Source organism: Pristiophorus japonicus, chromosome 10, assembly GCF_044704955.1.
Source record: "Pristiophorus japonicus isolate sPriJap1 chromosome 10, sPriJap1.hap1, whole genome shotgun sequence".
Classification (NCBI taxonomy): Eukaryota; Metazoa; Chordata; class Chondrichthyes; family Pristiophoridae; genus Pristiophorus; species Pristiophorus japonicus.
The window spans coordinates 153,436,700-153,451,246 of record NC_091986.1 but is presented as its reverse complement, the minus strand read 5'-3'; the positions used below and the strand labels follow the sequence as shown (position 1 = coordinate 153,451,246).

General features: G+C 42.6%; 1 protein-coding gene across 2 annotated transcripts in view; it reads right to left on the bottom strand.

The window, feature by feature from the left end:
• zmym2 (zinc finger, MYM-type 2) overlaps positions 1-14,547 on the bottom strand; it is a 172,936-nt gene that overhangs the window by 148,358 nt on the left and 10,031 nt on the right. Inside the window, exon 1 of one of the 2 annotated variants that reach the window (XM_070892190.1) lies at positions 8,992-9,025. The exons of the other annotated variant lie outside the window; for it this stretch is intronic. The gene's annotated coding sequence lies outside the window, so the exon portion shown is untranslated. Of the gene's footprint in view, positions 1-8,991; positions 9,026-14,547 lie in introns of those variants that run through there. 2 annotated transcript variants of the gene reach the window in all.

The following is a 14,547-nucleotide window of genomic DNA, read 5'->3' as shown; positions in this document are numbered from 1 at the left end:
TTCCTCCCCCCCACGACCTCCGCGACCCTCTTCCTCCCCCCCACGACCTCCGCGACCCTCTTCCTCCCCCCCACGACCCTCTTCCTCCCCCCCACGACCCTCTTCCTCCCCCCCACGACCCTCTTCCTCCCCCCCACGACCTCCGCGACCCTCTTCCTCCCCCCCACGACCCTCTTTCCCCTCACCCCCCACGACCTCCGCGACTCTCTTTCCCCTCCCCCCCCACGACCTCCGCGGCTCTCTTTCCCCTCCCCCCCCACGACCTCCGCGGCTCTCTTTCCCCTCCCCCCCCACGACCTCCGCGGCTCTCTTTCCCCTCCCCCCCACGACCTCCGCGGCTCTTTCCCCTCCCCCCCCACGACCTCCGCGGCTCTCTTTCCCCTCCCCCCCCACGACCGCGACTCTTTCCCCTCCCCCCCCACGACCTCCGCGACTCTTTCCCCTCCCCCCCCACGACTCTTTCCCCTCCCCCCCCACGACCTCCGCTACTCTTTCCCCTCCCCCCCCCCACGACCTCCGCGACTCTTTCCCCTCCCCCCCCCACGACCTCCGCGACTCTTTCCCCTCCCCCCCCCACGACCTCCGCGACTCTCTTTCCCCTCCCCCCCCCCACGACCTCCGCGACTCTCTTTCTTCCCCCCCCCACGACTCTCTTCCCCCCCCCCCGATCTCCGCGACTCTCTTTCCCCTCCCCCCCCACTACCTCCGCGACTCTCTTTCTTCCCCCCCCCCCACGACTCTCTTCCCCCCCCCCTCCCCGATCTCCGCGACTCTCTTTCTCCCCCCCCCCCAATCTCCGCGACCGCCCCCCCCCAGGACCCAAGACCTGACGCCACTTACCTGTAAATCCAGCCCGAAGTCTTGGGCCCGGCCGTTCAGCCTCCTTCTCTCTCTCCCTCCCCTCCCCTCCCCTTCCTCCTCTCCCCCCCCCACACCACTTCTCCCCCTCCCCTCGCTGTCAGAAACACAGACACTGACAGACAGAGAGTGAGAGACACACACACAGACCGACAGAGATAGAGACACTGACAGAGACACACTGGGGGGGGGGGGGGGGGGAGGAGACCGTCCCAGCACGCTGTTGGAGGACTCCCGGTGCTGCAGTCGGTAAGTAGAAAATGTTTTATTTATTGATTTTTAAATTTTTTTTGATTGATTTATTAGTTGATTTATTGATGTATTTATCATTTATTCTTGATGATGGCTCTTTATTTGTAAAACTGAAGTGTTTAATGTTTGTAAACTTCCCTTTAAACCCCTCCCTCCCCGTTCCCTACGCCCGATTTGTAACCTACGCCTGATTTTCTAAGTGTAGACAAGATTTTTATGAGCGTACAAAAATCTACACTTACTCCATTCTAAGTTAGTTTGGAGTATATTTTCACTGCCTAAACTTTCAAAATGGGCGTAAGTGGCCGGACACGCCCCCTTTTGAAAAAAAAATCTGTTCCAAACTGAAACTGTTCTAACTGACTAGAACTGGAGCAAACTAAATGCCGAGAATTGCAATTTCTAAGATACTCCATTCTAAACCAGTTGCTCCAAAAAAAAAACAGGAGCAACTCAGGCCGAAACTTGGCCCCAATATTGCCAACATTCACAAATTCTATGAGGTTTAGAATGCATTTCTAAATACATGTGAAAATGTTTTCGAAGAAAAGAAAATATTAATGATGATAATCAGAACGCAAAGGAGCTTTAATCATATTCAGCCCAGTCGTTGGGCCCAAATTTGCCCAGGAGTTGCTCCGGTTTTTTTTGGAGCAACTTGATTTTTCTGGAGTATCTTAAAAATCCCCATTCTGCACATTCAATTTGTGCCATGTAAGTGAGCTAGCTAGAATTTTTAAAAAGTTTTTTTTCCAAAAGGGGGCGTTACCAGCCACCTATGCCCGTTTTGGCCATTTAAGCCACTTTGGACAGCTAATAGTTGCTCCAAACTAACTTAGGCCAGCGTATGTGGCCACTTGTGACCACACAGAAAACCCTTGGAGTTAAGAAATCAGCACAGGTAGGTACTTAATGACTTGACTAAAGAATGTGAATAGGATCAAACAGCTATACAGGACATATGACAAACTTCATAAAGTTAATTTACTATACAACAGAAGCATTCATGGAAGCTTAAACTACAAAAATAAAAGTAGAGACAAAACATATTTACATAATTTTTTCAAAATATACAAATAAAAACAGTTATCACCACTCCCCCCATCAAAATACTCCTCCTCCTCCTTCTCCTCCATCTCCATCAAAACTCTCCTCACTAAACAAAGCACAGCTATCAATAAATAAAAATTAAAACTCAAGTCCTACCTTGGCCCGGGAAGTCAGCGGGCCGGCCGGTGCGGGAGGCCACTCGGCCGGGGATAGGTGTGGGACTCTCTCCATGACCTGCAGTAGCCCAGCGGGCGTCGTGAGGCCACTTGGCCTGGGATAGGGGGGTGGGTCATCGGGTCCCATGCTGCAGAGGAGCTACTGCGCAAAACCTCCAGTGCGCATGCGTTGAGCTTCCGGCACTCATAAGCACAGGGCGCTAGCTCTGCCCCCTAATTGAATTGCCACGCCGCGCCAAGCTATAGGAGAGGCCTCAGAGCGGCCAGAATATGGGGACAACTTTTTGGCGACGTTTTTATCCTAGGAAGTCGGCGCATCTCACGTGAAAGCGCTGAAAAAAATGGGTGGGCCAAATTTGGGCCCGTTATCCCTGCTACAAAAGGACACCCCTGAACTCAAGTACAAGCACAGTAAAGAAAATAGAAAAGATCTGAAACTGACTACCTGTATTATTATTTTGCAGTCACACAATACAATTTTTTGTTGTTCCGAGTCCTCTTCTGCACCTTCCCCACCCACTAAATACATTCATTTAGGAACTCTATGCATTAAGTAATTGTTTTCAACACTTTGAATTTATCTGGAGCTGATTAATGATAAGAGTGCATGTAATTTTAACAACTGGAAATGGGTGCATTTTTTTTTGCAGATACTGTACCTGTAGTTAATTCCTTTGTGTAAATATTATACACTATCACAAAATCCATTAAACAGTTGGTGATTGCACGGATACCAAATAAATATTTTAATTAAGGGTTAACAGCTCAGTTTGATTAGGTTTTATTCGTGACCAGGTAGACAATAGCAGCTGCTTACGCTACATTCATTTTTTATAATTGACTCTTACCATGCTGTGCTGTTCTCAATACAGGAGCTTTGTGAATCAACAAAGTTCTACTGTTTAAAATGTTGAAAATGTTTAACAATTGATATAAAAAGATTGTGTTAACTATTTCAGGTGCAGATGTGCTCAAACAAGACGGTCACTGCAACTAATAAATAAATAACACGCATGTTGAGAAAGACCTATATTAAATCAAGCAAAACTAACATTTAATTTTCCTTTTCAAAACATGTGTGGTATGGTAGGTAGATTAGAAAATTCCTAAGCATTGTGCTTAGGCTAGAATAGAATTGGTTCTGCTGCTGTGGTTCTCCCCTGTTAAAATAGCTCACCTACGGTCACAACTGAAGAATAACTTGGATAGTGGCTGTCGGTGCTCTGCAACCCTGCAGCAGTGTGAATCAACTCCTTTAAGGGGAGAGGTGCAAAATATTCAGTGGGTCACAACAGTCCATTTAAAAATGCACTGAAAATTCTTGTGAGAAGTTCTGTCTGAGAAAAGCCATTATAAGTATCAACCAGTTAAGTTTCTAGACGGCGATTGAATGGCTGATTTCTATTTTAAGCTCATCACAGTAACATGAGCTAGAACACCAGCATTCCACACATTGACTACCTGGTGGATCCTTTTGTAGATGTTCTCTTAACTCACATCATCATAGAATGGTTACAGCACGGAATAAGGCCATTCCTCCATTTGGCCCATGCCGACTCTCAGCTAGTCCCACTCCACTGCCCTTTCCCCATAGCCCTGCAAATTGTTTTCCTTCAGATACTTATCCAACTCCCTTTTGAAAGATAAAATTGAGTCTGCCTGCACCACCCTTTCAGGCAGTGCATTCCAGATCTTAACCACCCACTGCGTAATTTTTTTTTCTTACGTCGCCTTTAGTTCTTTTGCCAATCACCTTAAATCTGTGTCCTCTGGTTCTCGATCCTTCTGCCAATGGAAACAGGTTCTCTCTATCTACCCTATCCAGACCCCTCATGATTTTGAGCACCTTTATCAAATCTCCTCTCAATGTTCTCTGCTCCAGGAACAACCCCAGCTTCTCCAGTCTATCAATGTAACTGAAGTCCCTCATTCCTGGAATTATTCTCGTAAATTTTTTCTGCACCTTCTTTAAGTGTGGTGCCCAGAATGGGACACAGTTCTCCAGTTAGGGCCCAACCAGTGTTTTATACAGGTTGATCATAATTTCCACACTTTTGTACTCTGTACCTCTATTTATGAAGCCCAGGGTCCCGTAAGCCTTTTTAACTGCTTTCTCACCTGCCTTGCCATCTTCAATAAGAACATAAGAAATAGGAGCAGGAGTAGGCCATGCGGCCCCCTCGAGCCTGCTCTGTCATTCAATACGATCATGGCTGATCCGATCATGGACTCAGCTCCATTTCCCTGCCCGCTCTCCATAACCCCTTATTCCCTTATCGTTTATTCTGTCTTAAATTTATTCAATGTCCCAGATTCCACAGCTCTCAGACAGCGAATTCCACAGATCCACAACCCTCAGAAGAAATTTCTCCTCAGCTCAGTTTTAAATGGGCGGCCCCTTATTCTAAGATCATGCCCTCTAGTTCTCATCTCCCCCATCAGTGGAACCATCCTCTCCGCATCCACCTTGTCAAGCCCCCTCATAATCTTATACGTTTCGATAAGATTAAGTAGAGGCTCAACCTACTCAACCTTTCTTCATAAGTCAACCCCCTCATCTCTGGAATCAACCTTATGAACCTTCTCTCAACTGCCTCCAAAGCAAGTATATCCTTTCATAAATGTGGAAACCAAAACGGCATGCAGTATTCCAGCTGTAGCCTCACCAATACCCTGTACAACTGTAGCAAGACTTCCCTGCTTTTATACTCCATTCCCTTTGCAATAAAGGGCAAGATTCCATTGGCCTTCCTGATCACTTGCTGTACCTGATTACTAATCTTTTGCGTTTCATGCGCAAGTACCCCCAGGTCCCACTGTACTGCAGCACTTTGCAATTTTTCTCCATTTAAATAATAACTTGCTCTTTGATTTTTTTCTGCCAAAGTGCATGACCTCACACTTTCCAACATTATACTCCATCTGCCAACGATTTATGCACACATACCCCCAGGTCTCTTTGTTCGTGAACCCCCTTTAAAATTGTAGCATTTAGTTTATATTTCCTCTCCTCATTCTTTCTACCAAAATGTATCACTTCACACTTTTTTCTGTTCCTTCCATTATTTGGCTATCCTTCTCCCAAAACTGGCTGTTTTTAAATTGTTCAGTTGGATTTTGTGCCCAGCTTCACTCATTAATTGTTGGAAGTATGCTCTTTGCCTCACCATGCCTCCCTCCCCTCCCCCCCAGATGAAAATGGGAGCTGCTGAGCTGAATTCTAGTGAATGGAACATACCAAACTGTGTATCTTTTTGATATCCACCCTCATTGAGCAACATTTTGTACATCATGAATCTGCCACAGTACTGAGCAGCATTTTGTGCATGCTCCCCCAACTCACTACTGCTGTTTGTATTATTGTTTTCTCTACCCAATACAGAGCACCTTTTATTGCATGGAAAACCCTCACTGAGCAGCATTTTGCACATTATGAACATTGCCTCCCCCAAACAAGGTTGCCTCGCCTTCCTTTCCAACCCGTCCTTGCTGAGCAGGTTTCCTGACTGCCATCTTCACTTGATGCCACCCCACCACCCCCATCTGTCTTGATCTAATTATCATCTGGCTGACCTATGTACTGCCCTTCATCTGGACTCTGACTAATGAATTTTTTAATATCCAACTACTCTTAATCTGGGTGGTCACATTGGATACATGGAATTTTTTTTTACATAGACCACCACATGAAACAAGCTTATTTGTCCTTTGAGGATGGGGGAAGGGGAAAAGAATATGTCAATGACATTGGACACTTGTAAAAGTTTGGTCTTCAAAATTCCAAATAGATTGCGTGCATTTCTGTTAACAGTGACATTACTCAGCTCGACACAAAAAATATCAGGTGACTTTCGAGCTTACACAGAGCTGCGATTAAGATTTAGTTGCCCTTTCTACAAGCACTTTGAGGCAGCCATTGTGTCCCAGCTGGTTCCCCCCTCCCCCCAATATATGACAAATGCAGCTGTTTTTCTAGCACTGATCAAAACATCATCATCATCATAGGTAGTCCCTCAGATCAAAACAAAGTACAGACCAATCACTAACTAGCCATGTTAAAGTTCTGCCAGTGAAAGCTAAACAGAAGTAATAGTCTACAGGTGCATAAATGCCTTTTGAAAACAAGCAAATAAGTCTGTGCTTCAGAATGAGTTGAAAAAAAAATCACTAGCAGAATCTGGTTTTATCCATAAAACACAAAACAAAAGTTCATGGAAGTCCAGACAGACTTTTTCTGTAGAGTGCATTATATTGCCCTTCAAGGTGATAATTCTACTATGTTCTTTTTTTGCCTGAGTCTTGCTCTTCCATTTTAAATCTCCCCTACCAAAACAGATTAAGAAACCAGTGATGAGGATCCCAATACAGATACGACCAAAGTATTGCTGTACATTTTTAGTGAACACATAATCTCCGCCATTCAACAAGATCATGGCTAATCTGATCTTGGCTTCAACTCCACTTTCCTGCCTGCTCCCCATAACCCTCGACTCCCCTATCGTTCAAAAATCTGTCTATCTCTACTTTAAATATATTCAATGACCCAGCCTCAACAGCTCTCTGGAGTAGAGAATTCCAAATGTTCACAATCCTCTCCTCATCTCAGTTTTAAACGTGCAATCACTTTTTCCCATGAGGGGAACCATCCTCTCTGCATCTATCCTGTCCAGCCCCCTCAAAATCTTATACGTTTCAATAAGATCACCTCTCATTCTTCTAAACTCCAATGAGTATATAGGCCCAACCTTTCTTGATAAGACAACCTCTTCATCTCAGGAATCAACCAAGTGAACCTTCTCTGAATTGCCTCCAATTTAAGTATATCCCTCCTTAAATAAGGAGACCAAAACTATACACTGTATTCCAGGTGTGGTTTCACCAACGCCCTGTACAATTGTAGCAAGACTTCCCTACTTTTATACTCCACCCCTGTTGCAATAAATGCCAACATTCCATTTGTCTTCCTGATTACTTGCTGTACCTGCATGTTAACTTTGTGTTTAATGTACAAGGACCTCAAGATCTCTCTGTACCATAGCATTTTGTAGTCTCTCCATTTAAAAAGTAATTTGCTTTTTTTATTCTTCCTACCAAAGTGGATAACCTCACGTTTTCCCACATTATACTCCATCTGCCAAATTTTTGCCCACTCACTTAACCTATCTATATTCCTTTGCAGATTCTTTGCGCCCTCTTCACAATTTGTTTTTCCACCTATCTTTGTACCATCAACAAATTTGGCTATATTATACTCGGTCCCTTCATCCAAGCCTTTAATATAAATAGTTGAGGGCCCAGCATTGATTCCGTAGGCTAGTTAGTTTGCCAACCTGAAAATGACCCATTTATCAAGACTCTATTTTCTGTTAGTTAGCCAATCCTCTATCCATGCTAATATATTACCCTTAACCCTGTGAGCTCTTATCTTGTGCAGTAACCTTTTATGTGGCACCTTATTGAATGCCTTCTGGAAATCCAAATACACTATATCTACTGATTCGCCCTTATCCACTCTCTCGTTACATCCTCGAAGAACTCTAGCAAATTTGTCAAACATGATGTCCCTTTCATAAAACCATGCTGACTCTGCTTGATTGAATAAGGGCGTTACATTTGCGGTTTTCAAATCCGTTGGACCTCTCCAGAATCCAGGGAATTTTGGTAGATTACAACCAATGCATCCACTATCTTTGCAGCCACTTCTTTTAAGACCCTAGGATGCAGGCCATCAGGTCCAGGGGACTTGTCCACCTTTAGTCCCATTAGTTTGCCTAGTACTTTTTCTCTAGTGATAGTGATTGTTTTTAAGTTCCCCCTCCCTGTAGCCCATTATCTATTATTGGGATGCTTTTAGTGTCTTCTATCGTGAAGACCGATACAAAATATTTGTTCAAAGTCTCTGCCGTTTCCTATTATTTATTATTAATTCCCCATTATACTCGGATCACTCACAGTAGAATTGTGCCTATATTGAGGTACACGAATCCTACATGCAGAAGATGAAATGTCCACAGAAAAGACAAAATGGCAATGTAAAAGGCTGAATGGCATTTCAATTGCAAATAGTAGGACCTCTTGTACTATTTGACCTGATTTTCTTTAGGGGAGCTTCAAATGTTTGTGGTTTCCTCAAAGTGCAGTACATTAATGCACTTAAAATAGCAAATTAATGATGTTGGCTAGTCAACAGTAAATAGATGCTACACACATCCTAAAAAAAAGAGAAGGAAAAATGCATTACACCAAGTTATTCCCATACAACTATTTGTAGTAGTCACAGACCAGCAGAGAAAACCAGCATGGAGGTATCACAATAAATGAGTCCGTGTATCCAGGTTCGGAAGGGGGTAAAAAACAAGAAAAATGTCAGCCTGATTGCTATGTAAATACCTCTGTGTTTATGCATGGGGACAGGACTGAACTAAGTGATACTCCCACATTTGAGAGCCTGCTGAGACTCACTGTCCATATGACAAATGGCCTCTTGGGTAAGATACCAGAGGTCTCCAGACATTGGTAGAACTATAGACCAGCAGAAGTTATATTCAAGAAGAATGGAGAGAAAATTCAAAAAGGTAATGTAATGGGACCCACCTGGAGAAAATAAATCCCAACTGAATTTCTGAATTGTTCTATTGTGGGTATGGTGACCTACCTCTGTGACCAAGCTTTTTGTCATCCGATCCGACATCTCCTCCTTTGGTTTGGTGTCAACTTTTGTCTGATTCCACTCTTGCGAGGCAACTTGGGACAATTTACTATGTCAAAGGCACTATATAAATTCAAGTTGCCGTTGTAGTGATTATGGTACTGGAATAGCAACTCAGAGGTCATGAGTTCACATGCCACAATGGCAAATTGCAATACTGCATTAGCTGTTGATTCTTAATGTTTCTATTACTAGGGGGATCAAGGGGTATGGCGAGAAAGCAGGAATGGGGTACTGAAGTTGCATGTTCAGCCATGAACTCATTGAATGGCGGTGTGGGCTAGAAGGGCCGAATGGCCTACTCCTGCACCTATTTTCTATGTTTCTATTAATGCTCACAGGGCAACTATGGATGAGCAATAAATATAAATATTGGGTGTCACCCACATCCCAATAAATTGAAGAAAAAAGTGTTTTCAAGAGCAACATTAAAGTGCATTGGGCTCAATATCCTATAAAGTAAATTGCACATCATTCAACATGCTAAATTCTTGAGGCACCATTTCTCCTGGTCTTTGATAATAGGATTCTGATAATGGCATCTATCAGTCTCTTGAATAGCTACTGATCAAAGGTCAGTTTCATGTGAATGGAGGCAAAGTGTAATCATACTACTCAGCAAGAGCAAAACTGTTGATAAAACTAGGACAGAAAATATTTTTTAAAACTACGTACCGATCATGGATTAGGAAGAGAAGTTGTACCAAAGGCGATTCAAGAAAGAGAAAGAGGTGAGCCACATTACTGACTAGTTAACATCACCCGGGTAGTAACAAAAGTACTAATCATGATTAGCCAATTTAAATTGAATGCAACGAAATTACCAAGTGTATACAGACACATTGAGCACAATAGATGTAATATATTTGGACTTTTAGAAAGCATTTAATAAAATGCCACAGGAGACTTAAAGATGAAAATGCACGCTGTTAAAACAAAATGAATGGGGAGGGATGGCTAAAGAGAAAAATAGAGTAGGAATATATGAAAGTTTCTTGAATTGGCAAGACACAACTAGTGTTGTGTCCCAGCGATGTTATGACCTCTTGTTCTCTCTATATATACACACACATAAAATGATTTGGGAGGAGGAATTATATTAAAACTTGCTGAAAATACCAAATTAGGGGCATGCCAAATGTGGAGGAAGAATGCAGAGACTACAGGAGGGCACAGAAAGATCAAGGGAATGAGAAGACACAATACAAATAGGATAGTTGTGAAGCACAACACTTCGGGGGGGGAAAAAATAAAAATATACCTAAATAGTAACATTTTCAACATAGCGTAGGGTGCAAATACACTGGGCTAGAATTTGCACCCCATTTCCGGCAGTTCTCTCAGCGGTATTGTTTGTTTGTGACGGAAAACCACCCAGTGAAAATTTCCACTCCATTTCACAAAAAGAGTTCAGCTGGCAGTTTCGAAATATCGCTGGGGACCGTGCACTGCCAAAAAAACTGCTACCGCTCAAGTTTGGGCTCAGTGGTGACCCGCAGGTAAGATCGAAAATAACGCCCACGAAAAGCAGCCGGAGCTGGGCAGTAAGTAAGTAGCTCTGCAAAGAAAGGTAAGTTAGTGTTTTTTTATAATTCTTTTACAGTGATTAAGTTAAAAAGGGTCTTGAGAATGTTTTCTGATTTTTTATTCCTTGGAAAAAATAGTGTGTTTTCCTCCCCCCTCCCTATGCCCAACTGAAGCCTCGGTCTAAATTTGAGTAATTACCGCCCATTTTGATTAAGAACTGCCCAATTTGCCCAGGATGGCGTTTAACCGCCGAGAATCTGCATGCAAGATCCATTTTCTTGCCATGCGGTAGTTTTTCCTTTTTTGGTGCAATTTTTCGCCAGCGTTAATTTAAGAATCTTAGCAATCTCTTGGGCAGCAATCCGGCAGTAGCAGGTTTTATGGAAATTCTAGCCCATAAATCGTTAAAAGAATCATTTCTGTAATTATAACCATCTTCCAGTGGTGGCACTGTAGCACCACCACTGCCAGGAGGATGTAATTACAATGTGATAAATTTACACAGGCAGTTTCTGTTACAAACATGGACATAGGAATCCATAATGGGAAAGGCGTACAGGAAGAGCACACAGACACAAGATTTTTAATCTATTACTAGTTGATTCTTTGTGGCCTTGCAGAATACAATCTCTACAAAACAGAAAACAGAGTAGGGGTTAAGAGCAGCTACTCAGGTTGGAATGGTAAGTGGTGTTCCACAGGGATCAGTGTTGTTCACAATTTACATTAACTATTTGAATTCGGAAATTGTAAGTATAATTTCAAAATCTACGGATGACAACAAATTGGGGGTGTTGTTAATACAAAGGCAGATTGTGACAAAATACAAGAAAACATTAATAAACTTGCAGAATGGGTGTTTAATTGGCAAATTAATTTCAATATAGATAAACATGAGGTGGTGCATTTTGGTAGGAAGAATAAGGAGGCCATCTACTGCTTGGATAATAAGAGCCTAAATAGGATCGAGGATAAAGAGATCTAGGGACACAGATGCACAAATCACTAAAAGTAGTGATACAGGTTAATAAGGCCATGAAGATTTATTTTGAGAGGGATAGAATTAAAAAGCAGAGAACTCATGTTAAACTTATATTTTTTATTTGATACCAGAACTGAGAGGTTATGACTATCAGGAAATACTTAACAGTCTGGGTCACTTTTCTTGAGAAAAGAGAAGGCTGAAAGGTGACCTGATGACGGTCTTTAAAATGATGAAGGTCTTTAAAATGATGAAGTGGTTCGATAGGCCAGACATAAAGAAGATGCTTCCACTTGTGGGGGACTCAAAAACTAGGCCATAAATGTAAGATAGTCACTAAGAACTCCAACAGGGAATTCAGGAGCAACTCCTTTACCTAAAGAATGGTAAGAATATGGAATGCACTACAACAAGGAGTAGTCGGCAATTAGCATAGATGAATTTAAGGTAAGCACACGAGGGAGAAAACAGAAAGGCTAGATAGGGTTAGATGAAGAGGGGCGTGAGGAGGCTTGTGTGAAGCATAGGAACATAAGAGCAGGGGTAGGTCATTTGACCCCTCGAGCCTGCTCCGCCATTTAATAAGATAATGGCTGATCTGATCATGGACGCAGCTCCACTTCCCTGCCCGCTCCCCATAACCCCTTATCATTTAAGAAACTGTCTATTTCTGTCTTAAATTCATTCAATGTCCCAGCTTCCGCAGCTTTCTGAGGCAATGAATTCCACAGATTTACAACCCTCTGAGAATAAATTTTTCATCAGTTTTAAATGGGCGGCCCCTTTTTCTCAGATCATGCCCTCTAGTTCTAGTCTCCCCCATCAGTGGAAACATCCTCTCTGCATCCACCTCGTCAAGCCCCCTCATAATCTTATATGTTTCGCTAACATCATCTCTCACTCTTCTGAATTCCAATGAGTAGAGGCCCAACCTACTCAAATTTTCCTCATAAGTCAACCCCCTCATCTCCGGAATCAACCAAGTGAACCTTCTCTGAACTGCCTCCAAAGCAAGTATATCCTTTCGTAAATATGGAAACCAAAACTGCACACAGTACTCCAGGTGTGGCCTCACTAATACCCTGTATAGCTGTAGCAAGATTTCCCTTCTTTTATACGCCAATAAAGGCCAAGATTCCATTGGCCTTCCTGATCACTTGCTGTACCGACATACTATCCTTTTGTGTTTCATGCACAAGAACTCCCAGGTCCCGCTGTACTACAGCACTTGGCAATCTTTCTCCATTTAAATAATAACTTGCTCTTTGATTTTTTTTCTGCAAAAATGCATAACCTCACACTTTCCAACATTATACTCCATCTGCCAAATTTTTGCCCACTCACTTAGCCTATGTCCTTTTGCAGATTTTGTGTATCCTCCTCATAATTTGCTTTCCCACCCATCTTTGTATCATCAGCAAACTTGGCTACATTACACTCGATCCCTCATCCAAGTCATTAATATAGATTGTAAATAGTTGAGGCCCCAGCAACAATCCCTGCAGCACCCCACTAATTACTGTTTGCCAACCAGAAAATGACCCATTTATTCCAACTCTCTGTTTTCTGTTAGTTAGCCCATCCCCTATCCATGCTACTATATTACCCCCAACCCAGTGAACTTCTACATAGAAACATAGAAAATAGGTGCAGGAGTAGGCCATCCGGCTCTTCGAGCTTGCACCACCATTCAATAAGATCATGGCTGATAATTCCTTCAGTACCCCTTTCCTGCTTTCTCTCCATACCCCTTGATCCCCTTCGCCATAAGGGCCATATCTAACTCCCTCTTGAATATATCTAATGAACTGGCATCAACAACTCTATGCGGTAGGGAATTCCACAAAAAGTGTGACAACAGGAAGTCAAGTGGTGCAAACAAAAATATATAAGGGCACTGGATACAAAAGCAACCAGGTGATAATAAATCATACAATGCACTGATGGGACTACATAACTGAGCAGTTTTGGACACCCAATTATAGAAAGGCTATCCGAATCAATACAATACTAAGGACATGGGGATGTATTCAAGAGATGCGGAGAATGGTTAAGATGTGTGGCTTAGATAATTTAGTGAGCTGAAATTATGAAAAGGTAAATTGTGAACGGATATATCTAATGATGTGCAAATTGGTAGCAAGGGGCAAAGACGCGTTTTTAAAAATTCGTTCGAGATGTGGGCTTCGCTGGCAAGGCAGGCATTTATTGCCCATCCCCAATTGCTCGAGAAGGTGGTGGTGAGCCACCATTTCAGAGGGCAGTTAAGAATCAACCACATTGCTGTGGTGGAGTCACATATAGGTCAGACCGGGTAAGGATGACAAATTTCCTTTCCTAAAAAGGGCATTAGTGAACCAGATGGGTTTTTACAACAATCCAGCAATTTCATGGTCACCATTACTGATATGATACAGTATCTGATTTGATGGATCAAATTAACTCAAATCGCTTATAAAGTAATTGGCTTGTAATTTGTAACTCAGATAGTATCCGTGTTTTTGTCCTCGTTTTCCTACTCCTCCCCCAGTTCCCCGATACTTGTTCAGTGTAACTTGACAAGTATGCCAATCACTATAATCCTAATTGTGCATTTTAACAAAGATTTTTCTGTATTAAAGCTCAATGCCCCTTTATCAGTAAATTAACCCTGTAACTAATGCTCAGACTATCACTAGCATTTGGAAACATATAATGGTAGTTATTGATCATAGAAATTTACAGCACGAAGGAGGCCATTTCGTCACATCGTGCCCGTACTGGCTGACAAAGAAGTATTCAGCCTAATCCCACTGTCCAGCTCTTGGTCCGTAGGCTTGTAGGTTACGACACTTCAAGTGCATTTCCAGGTACTTTTTAAATGTGATGTCTATCTTTTGCCTGCCATCCAGAGTCTTTTTGGTGTTGTGTTTATCTTTTGCAACTATTCCCAGTTGTCTTGTATTTGATTTATTTGTTCTTTGCTTTTCTCCTCATTCATCTTTTGTGCTTTC